The sequence below is a fragment of the Kogia breviceps genome, unplaced genomic scaffold (assembly GCF_026419965.1).
Source record: "Kogia breviceps isolate mKogBre1 unplaced genomic scaffold, mKogBre1 haplotype 1 scaffold_536, whole genome shotgun sequence".
NCBI lineage: Eukaryota > Metazoa > Chordata > Mammalia > Artiodactyla > Physeteridae > Kogia > Kogia breviceps.
In genome coordinates, this window is record NW_026711976.1 from 10,001 (window position 1) to 21,393 (window position 11,393).

Here is an 11,393-nt window from a genome sequence, read left to right on the forward strand (position 1 = left end):
GCGGTCCCCCACCTCACCCAACACGCCACGACGTCGGCGGACGGGCGGACGGGCGGCGGCGGCGGCCCACGGAGCGGGGCCGCGGCAGGCCCGGGAGGCGAAACACACCGGGACGCGGCCCGGGGGTCGGCAGACGCGACGGACGAGGCAGAGCGACGGAAGGGAGAGAGGGCCGACGGGGCGCGGCTGGCTCGCCCGCCGTCGCGGAGACGCGACGACGACGTCACAGAAGCCGTGGGCGGGAGGGGGCGCGGCCGCACGCCGCCGCGGGGGTGCCCGTTCCTAAGGGCCCGGACGCGAGTCGGCCACCGGGGCACGACACGGGGTCTCACCGCCAGAGGCCTCCAGCGCAGGGGCGGTCCCGCGGCACCCAGGACGCCGACTGGCCTTTCCTCGGCCCCCCCACGGGTCCCCCCTCGCGGGGCTCGCGACCTCCCCCCGCCAAACACCCACGAGCCGCGGCCTGCCCGCGACAACACTCTTCCCGCGCGCGCGCACCGGTCCGCCCCACCTCGCGGGCCCCCCACCACACACACACACACCCCTCCGCTGCCGCGCCCGACTTCTCCGCCTCGGGAACCGTGAGCTCTCCACCCGGGGACGCCGCCCGCCGGCCGAGGCGGCCGTGGCGGGGGGGGGCGACACCCTCACGTGGGCGAGGACGGCTCGGTCCCAGACGGTGGAAGGGGGACGCGGTGCGGCCGGGTGGGGTGGGGTGGGGTGGGCCGGGGGAGGGGGCGGCGGCGGCGTCGACGGCGACGGGGAGGGGGCGGCACGCGCACACGGCGAGGGCCGCGGGGCAGGGGCGCGGGGCGCCCGCCCAGGGAGGGAAAGTGCCGAGGCACGACCGGGCCACCAGGAAAACAAGCGCGGGGTCCCACCGCCACACACACGAGGGCGGTCCCACGACGCCTGAGACGCCGGCCGGCCCCAGCCACCCCGGGGCCTCCCACGACCCGGCCCCGCCGCCAGGCCCCGCGTGCGACGGTCCCCCCGCGTACCGCGGAGGGACCCCGTCCGTCCAACCGAGCTCAAACCCCTCCGTCCTCGCCAGATCCGCCGTCGTCCGAGTCCGACCCCCGGGGCCCGCGCCCCGGGTGAACGCCCCCGAGCGAGGCGGCCCGCACCGTGCCCGCAACACCGCCACCGGCTGCCGACTCGCGGCGAGGGCAGGCGCGACGGGCTCCTCGCGGCTGCGGGACTAGGGAGTCGTCGGGACGCCCGGGCGTCCCCGCCCGCCCCCCTCGGCCTCGCCACCGAGAGGGGGGTGTGTCACCGCACGCGCACGCACACGCACGCGCACGCGCGGCCCCGCGCCGGACGCCCGGCCTTGGCGGGACCCTCCCCCGACTCAGAGGGGGGAGGCGCGGGCCGCGGTAGGCAAAGAGCGGCGCCCGGCCCCACCGCGGGGCCGGCGCAGAGAACCCTCCCGCCGCGGAGGCGAGGGGCTCCGCCCACGTGCTCTGGCAGTCGCCAACACCGTGGCCACTGCACGCGCGGGAGGGGCAGCGGCTGGGGGGTCCGGTACCCCAAGGCTCCCTCTCGGATCGCTAGAGAAGGTTTCCTCACCGAGGGGGCGTCGTCCCCCCAACCCATCGTCTCCCCTTCGGGCCCGCCCACGGAGGCGCTCCACGAGCCGCCAAAGTCCACGACTGGGCGGGGTTTGGGAGAGGGGTCTGCGGTATGGGTAAGCACGAGGCCCAGAGGAGCGTTCGCGGCCACAGCCGGGGGCACAACCTCCGCCGCCCCCAGGCCCGTCCATCGGGGGCCCCGAGAGGAGGGAGCACGCCCGAGAGGGGCGGAAAGACCCCCTTCTCTCACAGGCCCCGGCCCAACGCGCTCGCCACCCACGCCCGCGTGCGACCCCCTCCCCCCCGACCGCCACAAACACACACACACGTGGGGGGGGAGGGTGGGCACACGCGGACGCTCGCCTGGCCCGAGTCAGTCCCCCCGTGCCACAGCAACACCGTGGGAGGACGACCGCGACGAGGCGGCCCCTGTTTCCCCCAACCGAGGGAGGGAAAACAGAGGCACGCCTCCCTTACCGTCTCGACCCCCCCAAGAGAGCCACTCACGGGACGCACCACCGCGGCGGCGGGGACCCCGAGGAGCACGCTGGGAGAAGGGAACGACACCACCGCTCGGCCTCGGGCACCTGAGGGACGACCTGGAGCGCTCCAGGGGCACCACAGAGGATCGAACGAGGCACGCTCACGCACCGGCAGGGGCGCGCGGCGCAGCGGCGGGACGGCACCCCCCCACCAACGCGGGGAGGACCGCCCACGGGGGCAACACGCCGAGGAGGCGAAGCGAGAGCGTCTGCTGCGTCCGAGGACCACGGCCCCGCCACCCACGCCGTGAGGCAGGGGGCGGGAGGCCGAAGGTCAGGGCCGGGGACCACCACCCCTGCCCTTCCCCACACCCCTCGACAGGCCGGGAGAGCGTGAGGAGAGAGGCGGGGAGGCCCGCGGACAGAACGAGAAGAGCGGTCCCGTTCGCCAAGAACGTCCGTCCCTCGTCTGGCGCGACCTTAAGGCCCGGCCCAGGAGAGCGCGACATCACCACATCGATCAGTCACGCCAGAGAGCCAGGGACCACCAGGCCCCGAAGGGGAGGGGCACGCACAGCGAGGACCATCACCAGAGGAGCCTGCTTCGGCCTCACCGGCGGCACCCCAAACCCCCTCTTTTTTTTTTTTTTTTCTCCTCTCAGGCAAAAGTGGCCGACGACCCCGCGAGTGAGGAGAACGCCTGACACGTGGCACGGAGCCTGCGGGGTGGGGTCGTCGTCTCAGCCACCACCGGGTGCCTGCGGCGGGGAGGGGAGTCACACGGGGTAGAAGACCCAACGCCCCGCCGCCCCGCCGCCCTCGGGTGAGCCAGAGACCGGAGGCGGCACCGCGGGTCGGGTCAGCCGGACGCACACACGAGAGCCGGCGCGCAGGCCCAGGCGGGCGACTCAAGTGGCGAGGGTCGGCTCGGCCACCAGACGGCGATCCAAAGCCCAGAACCCTGCGCGCGTCCAGACTCCCAAAGTCCTCAGCGACAGACGCCAGAGAAGACCGTGTCAGCACCTATCTGGTGGCAAAAAAGGCCCATTTCGGGCGAAAAAAATCACGGCGCCCGGCAGCGGGGCCCACGCACGCGTCGCAGGGGGGGTCCCCGGGACCTCGGTCCGGCCGCCTGTCCCCAACACTTCCCCATCCACACCAGCCCCGGAGCTCTCGGGGCCATCTGGTCGACCCGAGGAGCTTGGGGGGAGTGGGGGGGGGGGGGTGGGGGGGAGGGGGGGGGCGGGCCAAGCGGGGCGGGCAAACGTGGGAGAGGGCCGCGAGCCGGGTCGCCCTCCCCGGTTCACCCGCACGGGCAGGTACCGGTCCCTCCGAGTCTCCGGGCCAAGACTTGGTGAAAGGAAAAGAAATATCTCACTCGGCCGTCTCCGACGAGCGGGCCCCACGGGGGACCGCGCCCGGGCCCGGGCCGCCCTATCCGGGCCACCCAGGACGGCTCGGGCGGGCCGGTCCCCACCCCCACCCCGGCCGGGACTCGCGGCGGGTGGAGGAGAGGGGGCGGGGGAGGGAGGGTGAGAAAAAACTCAAAGTCCGCCGACCAGGACCCCCCGTGGGCACGCTGAAGGGCCGGGTGCGCCCTCCCCGGCCACCCGCGCGAGCAAGGCCCGGTCCGTCCACGTCCACGGACCCAGGGGCACTTGGAAACATTTTGCCCCGGGAGGCGCCTCCCAGGCGACCAGAGCCCACGAGGGAGGGACCGCACCCGGGCCCGGGCCCGGGCCGGTCTCTCCGGGTCACCCCTCGCGGCCCAGGCCGGTCCCCACCTCCCGAGTCCGACTCGGCCAAACATCGGTGAGAAAGAATCCGACCACCGGGAGGGGCCCCACGCGCGCCCGCCACCGAGCCCGTCGCGCCCGCCACCGGCCTAACCTAAACGCACGGGCCCGGGCCGGTCCCCCACCTTCCGGAGCGGGGCGCTGTGGGGACCGCGGAAGAGAGGAAGGGAGGGTGGGGGGGGTCGGGGAATGAACGCTCCAAAGGGTGAGCCAGGAGAAAGCCCGACCGACCGCCCATCCGCAGGCGCTCCGGAGGGCGCGGAAGACCCTCTCCCTTCCCACCGCGGCGGCCCGGCCCAGGTCGTGTCGGGTGGCCGGGTCGGTCCCCGCGGCCGGAGGGGAGCGGACGGATGCTGGTCGACCGGGCCAGGCGGTCCCCCAGAGCGGCTCGAGAGCGCGGCGACGGTCACACCCTCATAGACCTGCACGCCCAATCTCAAGCGACAGCAGGAGGCGCCCACGCCTGGGCGCCACCGGGACAGTGGCCACCAGCGTCGCCTGGCTGCCGGAACTCTGCCTCGGGCCCGGCGGCCGACTCACAGCCCTCACGAAGGTCGCCGAAGCTCCAGAGACAAGGGACAATATAAAAGCGGCCGCCAGGTGGCTCCCGACAACCGGCTCCAACGTCCCCGGGCCGGATCCCTGTCGCCGGCCGGCCACCGAGGACGCGGCGGCAGCGCCGGGCCGCCCAAACGCCCGAGCTCAGCCCGGGACGAGGCGGCGGGCGTCTGGCGCGGCGGCCCCGTGTCGTCCATCTCGGAGCTAGCTCCCCGGTCGGCACGACACGACACGGTGCGACCCGGGCAGCAGACGGGGGTGGGGGGGTGGGGGGCGGGGGAAGCCGGGGAGATGTCGCCGGGAGGCTGTCTCGGAGGAGACGCGCTCCCCAACGCGATTCCTGGGCGGGGGGGAAATCCCGCGGAGACGCCGGCGGGGCCCGGGGCGCCCGGCACGGGTTGCCCAGAGGGGCACGAGCAAGATCCCCGGCTGCCCGGACGGGGGGGAGGGAGGGAGGGAGGGAGGGAGGGAGGGAGGGAGGGAGGGAGGGAGGGAGGGAAGGAGGGAGGGACGGATGGAGGGACGGAGGGACGGAGGGACGGATGTAAGGACGGAGGGACGGACGGAGGGAGGGAGGGAGGGAGAGAGAGAGGGACGGAAGTCGGGGACTGGCAAACCGAAACCAGGCAAGCGCTCAGGGAACAACGCAGGAATTCGTCCAAAGACAACACATGGGTGCTGCGAGGGTGGGGAAAATGCACTTGCGGTCACGAGAACATGGATTTCATAACGGACTGACCACGATCCATCACGGGCCGGGCGGGGGTGGGGGGGGTGGGGGCGGGTGAGGCGGGGGTTGGGGGAATGCGGGCGGCTGGTGGGGAGGGGGCGAGGGTGGAGTCAATAGCCATCCACTAAAGAAACTGAGTTCCGGTACGTCGACACAAGGCAACACTCTGAGTGCGAGTGTGTGTGAGCGTGTGTGTGCGTGTGCGTGCGTGCGTGTGTGTGTGGAGTGCGGTGAGTACTGACAGCGAACCGTAGTCCCACCAGGACCACACCAAACCATACCAACCAAGAAGTCAAGCTGTAGAACTTCTCTGGCCTTTAAAACAAAGAGAAAAGCGTGCACGTATCGCATACGTACACACATTACGTACGCTTGTGGCATACGTATACGTGGACGTGGACGTATAAAGGCCTAGGACAAGCCCAAGCACATCCCGTCAGGGGAGCCTATCCAAAACAGACCAAGACCTCACACAATTCAGCCTCCAGAAAACAAGCGACCCAGTGAGAAAAGTGGGCAGGAGGCCAGAACAGAACATTTTCATTAGAGAAAAAAAAGAAGAAGAGAAAAAAAGAAAAAAAGAAAAAAGAAAGAAAGAAAGAACACAACTTTCTTAGTAAAAACCAAACAAACAAAACACAACAACAAAACAAACAGAAATAAAACAGAAAACCTCTTTTAGTGAAAGAATTCAACGGGGCAACGAAAAAAGCGCACACACGCATCTCTCTGGACGAAGATATTCGGACAGGCACAGGATCTGGAGTTGCGACAGCAAGTTCGTACAAGCAGAAAAAGTGCCTCCTTCCTCCCGATCCAACACGTATTTTTCAAGCTGAGAGAGACCACCACCACCGTGGCACGCCGGAGGGAGGACTCAGAGATGTCACCCGGCGGGTGAGAGAACGGCTCTCCGACAAAAGACAGCAGTATGGAAAACAGAAAGGAAGTCCCTCAAAACACTGCACAGAAAACTACCATGCGACCCAGCAACTCCACTAAGTGCCCACGGAGGGGGTAAAGACGACACGTACATGTCTATCTGTACCAACACCTGTAACGATGGAGAGATAGGTACGGACGCACTGTTAGCGCTCTCTGTGCCCGTACGTCTATATCTATGAGAGAAGGACCGGGTGGGGGGTGGGGGGTGGGGGGTGGGGGTGCGGAGAGAGAAGTGAGACAAAGAGTGGACAGTCACGTGAGTGCAGTAGGTAAGGAAGATTAAGACGACAAACAAACTCCCAACAGTGGTCCTGTAAGTCAACCATCAAGATTTCGATATCATGATGTCATCAAGCACCAACCCTTCTGAAGGGACACAGCGACACACAGGGCTCACTTGGCAGGGCAGTTCAGGACCCTAAAATGACCGTGAAAGGTGAAGCTCGAAAAAGCAATCTTGTTCATCCACGGGGGGAAAATACCGTTCTCCCACGACATTCAAAAATCCTATCAGGGGGCTTCCCTGGTGGCGCAGTGGTTGAGAGTCCGCCTGCCGATGCAGGGGACACGGGTTCGTGCCCTGGTCCGGGAAGATCCCACATGCCGCGGAGCGGCTGGGCCCGTGAGCCATGGCCGCTGGGCCTGCGCGTCCGGAGCCTGTGCTCCGCAATGGGAGAGGCCACAACAGTGAGAGGCCCGCGTACCACAAAAAAAAAAAAAAAAAAAAAAAAAAAAAAATCCTATCAAAACATTTTAAAACTCTCTTACTCGCTCACCATTTAAAAGGTAGAGAAATAAAAAGAGAGCCAAAGTACGATTTATTGAGTGGTGGACCGTCACAGAAAGCATGCCATGAAAGCCTCCGATTCATTTTGGAAGGTCCTAGGAACAGCAATCTTCAACATTGCTCTCCTGCCTGCCTTCTTGGCGTGGTATCTTTTCTACATCTGGATAAGCAGTCCTAGGTTTTGTGTGTTTGCTTGTTATTCCCCTAACTGAAGATCAGCCTCCAACACGATAACCCTTTGTGCCCTCTGGGTCCTGAACTCTCTTCTCTGGAAGTGCTTTTCTGAATGGGAACGGTTTCACCAACGTCATCGCCTGGAGACATCTTCAGCCTGTCCTCCCCCCACCCGCACCCCCGCCCGCCCCCCACCCTCTTCCTCCTCCTCCTCCTCCTCCTCCTCCTCCTCCTCCTCCTCCTCCTCCTCCCCTTCCTCCTCCTCCTTTTTTTTCTTTGTTTTCTTCAGCTCTCCTTGCGCTGGTCTCTCACACGGTGGCAGCGTTGTCCTAGGCATGCCCAGGTGTCTCCTAACCCCATCCAAGTGATGACTCCCAGCGTCATCATTTTGGGTTTCTTAGCCGCACTTTCGTCGTTCCCGGGCAATTCTTTCTTTTTATTTTCCATGGACGGGGGAGACCAGACCGGGGCGGGGGGCAACACAACGACACACTGCGTGTGACCTGGGAAACAGACACATACACGCCAGGCAATCACCGAGAGGCTCTGAAAGAGGATCGGTCCCCGGACACGGGGCACGCACGTTTGTTATCGGTGGAGTCACTGCAGACCGAACGGGAAGCAGCAGACTTTGAACTTGACGCAGCTACCGTTCATCCATCGCGGAAACTGACATTTGAAACACGTAGTTAGGCTCTTGGTGCGATTTCACCTAGTCATTGAAATGTGTGCACAGTGGAACCATGGAAAGTGAGACAACCCCCCCACCCCACTTCTACCAAAGGTCGCCAAATGAAGACTCTCGTTTGTTTACAAACCAAATTTCCTATCCTTAAATTTGGTGGGAGCTTTCCCTAAGGATTGCACGGGAAGGTGACTTCCTCAAGCGTTGGAGTAGTTTTCCTTAGAACTAGAGAATTAGAATTCTGCTGAATGATGAACACACACCTCGCTTAAGTTTCTGCTAGGAAATCCACGCACCATGTGGATCGAACGAAAAGCAAAATGATTTTTTAACAAGGTCTTCTCTCCACTTCAGACGAATTTTACAGGGCGGGGAGGGGGGAGGCTAGGCTTCTCTGTTTTTCATTTAAGGTCCTCTGAAACGTCAGTAAGTGTTCGTGATCCTACTCACGTGTACTCTTGTCCTCCATCCAATCGTCAGTCATCTGGCAGAAGGAGAGCCTGCCTCATCCACGGCAAACAACATTCCGACACTCAATGAGAAAATACATTTCTGGTGCTTTCGCCAAAAAATGCAAAGCCCCTTATTTAAGCTAATGGAATTTAAAAGAAATCCCTAGTACCTAGGAACAGAACAAAGTGAAAGAAACACAACGCACAGACTTGGGGGATAGAAAGAAAGAAAGAAAAAGAAAGAAAGAAAGAAAGAAAGAAAGAAAGAAAGAAAGAAAGAAAGAAAGAAAGAAAGAAAGAAAGAAAGAAAGAAAGAAAGAAAGAAAGAAAGAAAGAAAGAAAGAAAGAAGAGAGAGAGAGAGAGAGAGAGAGAGGAAGGAGAGGAGAGGAGAGGAGACAAGAGGAGAGGAGAGGAGAGGGAGGGAGGGAGGGAGGGACGAAGGAAGGAAGGAAGGAAGGAAGGAAGGAAGGAAGGAAGGAAGGAAGGAAGGAAGGAAGGAAGGAAGGAAGAAAGGAAGGAAGGAAGAAAGAAAAGATCTCTCAACCTAAAAGTTTTTGTGACAAACGGACAATCTATGATTTGGTAGGTTAAAAAATATTTTTGGAACGTAAAGTTCTTTGAGACACGAATGGAGAAGAAAACAAGAAAAGGACAATCAGAATTCGGAACCCTCAGAAACCTGAATCGGTCATGAACAGGAACTAGGAAGCCAGGGTGAACGGCGTCTGTGACACCAGTGATTCTGGACTGGCAAAGGGATGATTCCATTTCACCAGCATACATTTTCACACAGTGTCACTTTTTAAAAATGTTTTCTTTTCCCCAGAGTGATGCCAGAGGTGTGGACTCATACATCGAAACATCTTTAGTCTTTCTGTAATAAGGAGACAGAAGTAGGTCCACTGAGACTTGTCGAGCCATGAACGAACGTTTCCATAGGTTATCTTTGGAAAGGATCCAGACATTCCACGAATTCCCCATCATTCCACTTATGCCAACTCTGAAGTTTCTAAAGTGACCCAAAAGGTCTGGGCGAGACTGTTTTTAAGTAGACATACCACAAAACATAACGCTTCTTAAGGAGTTCCTGCACCTAGAGCTATCGACATCACTTGTTCGAGATCCCATGACGACGAGATGGCCCGTGAACACTTCCTGAGACTTCAGACGATGATGTCAGCCATCATCCCCAAGTTCTTTTTCTTGCCGACGAATCTGGTTCACTCCCGTGAACTTACTGGATTTGGGGTCGACGTAGATAGAAGGAAAGGATGACCTCGAACGCTGATCACGCTAAAGACATGCCTAGTTTCATAAAACCCATACCTTGACCTTGGCTATTCTCGGCTGAAGGGTTCAGCCTAGATCACCACCTGAACTTGCCTAAAACCTTTGGGTCCCTTCCCTTTCTAGTGGACTGAATTCCGGAGTGCTCCCTTCTAAGCCATTCAAGAGAGCTCTCTCACAAGTTCATTGCGGCACTCGGATCCCTACGCAGAAACAGGCCAGCTCTAGAAGGGAGCTACAGACATACAGTACCTGTTACCAGGCCCTTTCCAGATTCTGGCACAGCAGTACCAGAAAAATGAAGGTCGTTTCCACAAGGCTTCTAAGGCTAGCACGGCAAAACTTTTTTTTTTTTTTTTTTTTTTTTTTTTTTTTTTTTTTTTTAATTAAAAGAGATAGCTTGTACACAAGGGAGAAGGCGGTGGGTGGGGTGGGGGTGAGAGGCAGCCCCACCCCCCCCACCCCCCGAGTTGCTTGGATCACGAAAGGGAGAGTTTGTCTCGGGATCACTGATCATTTCCAGAAATCCTCCAAATTCTTGGATCATCAGCAGCTGGTTCCACGGTGGCTACCTGTGGGGAATACCAAGTGCTTCCACGAGGGGAAAGAAGCGCATGAGAATGTTCGGCAAGAAAGCACAGGAACAGATAAGGGTTCAATGTACAGCTGAGCTTCTCGTCTTGGGACAACTAGGTATAGTCGTGGGTGGGTGTCCACAGAGGAAAAGTTCATCTTCTTTTACTCCCGCGAGCCTCGTGTGTGTGTGTGTGTGTGTGTGTGCGCGCGCGCGTGTGTGTGCGCGTGTGTGTGTGTGTGTCTGTGTCTGTGTCTGTGTGTCTGTGTGTGTGTCTGTGTGTGTCTGAGACTCAGGCCCCCAGGGCTGATCTGCTCATGCAATTCCATTTCCCCTCCCCCTCCCCCTCCCCCTCCCCCTCTTCCTCCTCCTCCTCCTCCTTCTATGTACTTCTTTCTGTCGAGGAGATGATTTCCAACTCAAATGCAGACCAAAAGATTTCTAGGTTCCCAAACTTCAGGGTTCCATGGATCAGGGTGTCCAAAATCTGCACAGCGCCTTCAATAACGGCCCTCTTTCTCAGTGCACACAAGTCAACCCCAGACCAAGGCACCCTAAGGGCAAAAACCCTCCAGGATTTCTCCCACCAGACCCCGAACATCAGCACACACACCCTCCCCCAGTTTCTATTTCGTATCGTGTGGGCTCAGGCAGACAACAAACACGTCCATCGTTCGATCATCTTCCTTTGGCGTGTTTCGTGAACGTTGCACCGGCCGAAGAAACCTAAGTGTGCAAAAGCTCATCCCCGTGTAAAAGGCTTTGGCTTCTCAGCGAAGGGGTCGAGCCAAGGGACCTAGGCCCCTCTGTCCACTTTTCACTGGGTTCACTGGCCTCACTGTTGTCCCAAGCGATGGCCGGTCAGATCTCTCACGGTCATTCTTCTTTTGGCCTTCTGGTTTTAGAGAGGGTTTTCAACTGGGGTAAAAAGGGCAGGCTTGTGTGGGGCCCTTTCATGGTGGGGAGGGGGTGGGGGGGGCCCCGTAGAGGTCCCTCCGATTCACCCAATCTCAGGCAGTGCCCTATTCAAAACGTTTGTTTCCGGGCTTCCCCGGTGGTGCAGTGGTTGAGAATCCGCCTGCCAATGCAGGGGCCACGGGTTCGTGCCCCGGTCCGGGAAGACCCCACATGTCGCGGAGCGGCTAGGCCCATGAGCCACGGCCACTGAGCCTGCGCATCCGGAGCCTGTGCTCCGCAACGGGAGAGGCCACGACAGTGAGAGGCCCGCGTACCACAAAAAAAAAAAAAAAAAAAAGAAAAAAAGAAAAGAAAAGAAAAGAAAACAGAAAACGTTTGTTTCCGTCCCACCAAGAGCCCACCTTTGGAGAGATTCCCTGCCTTACACGTCCTC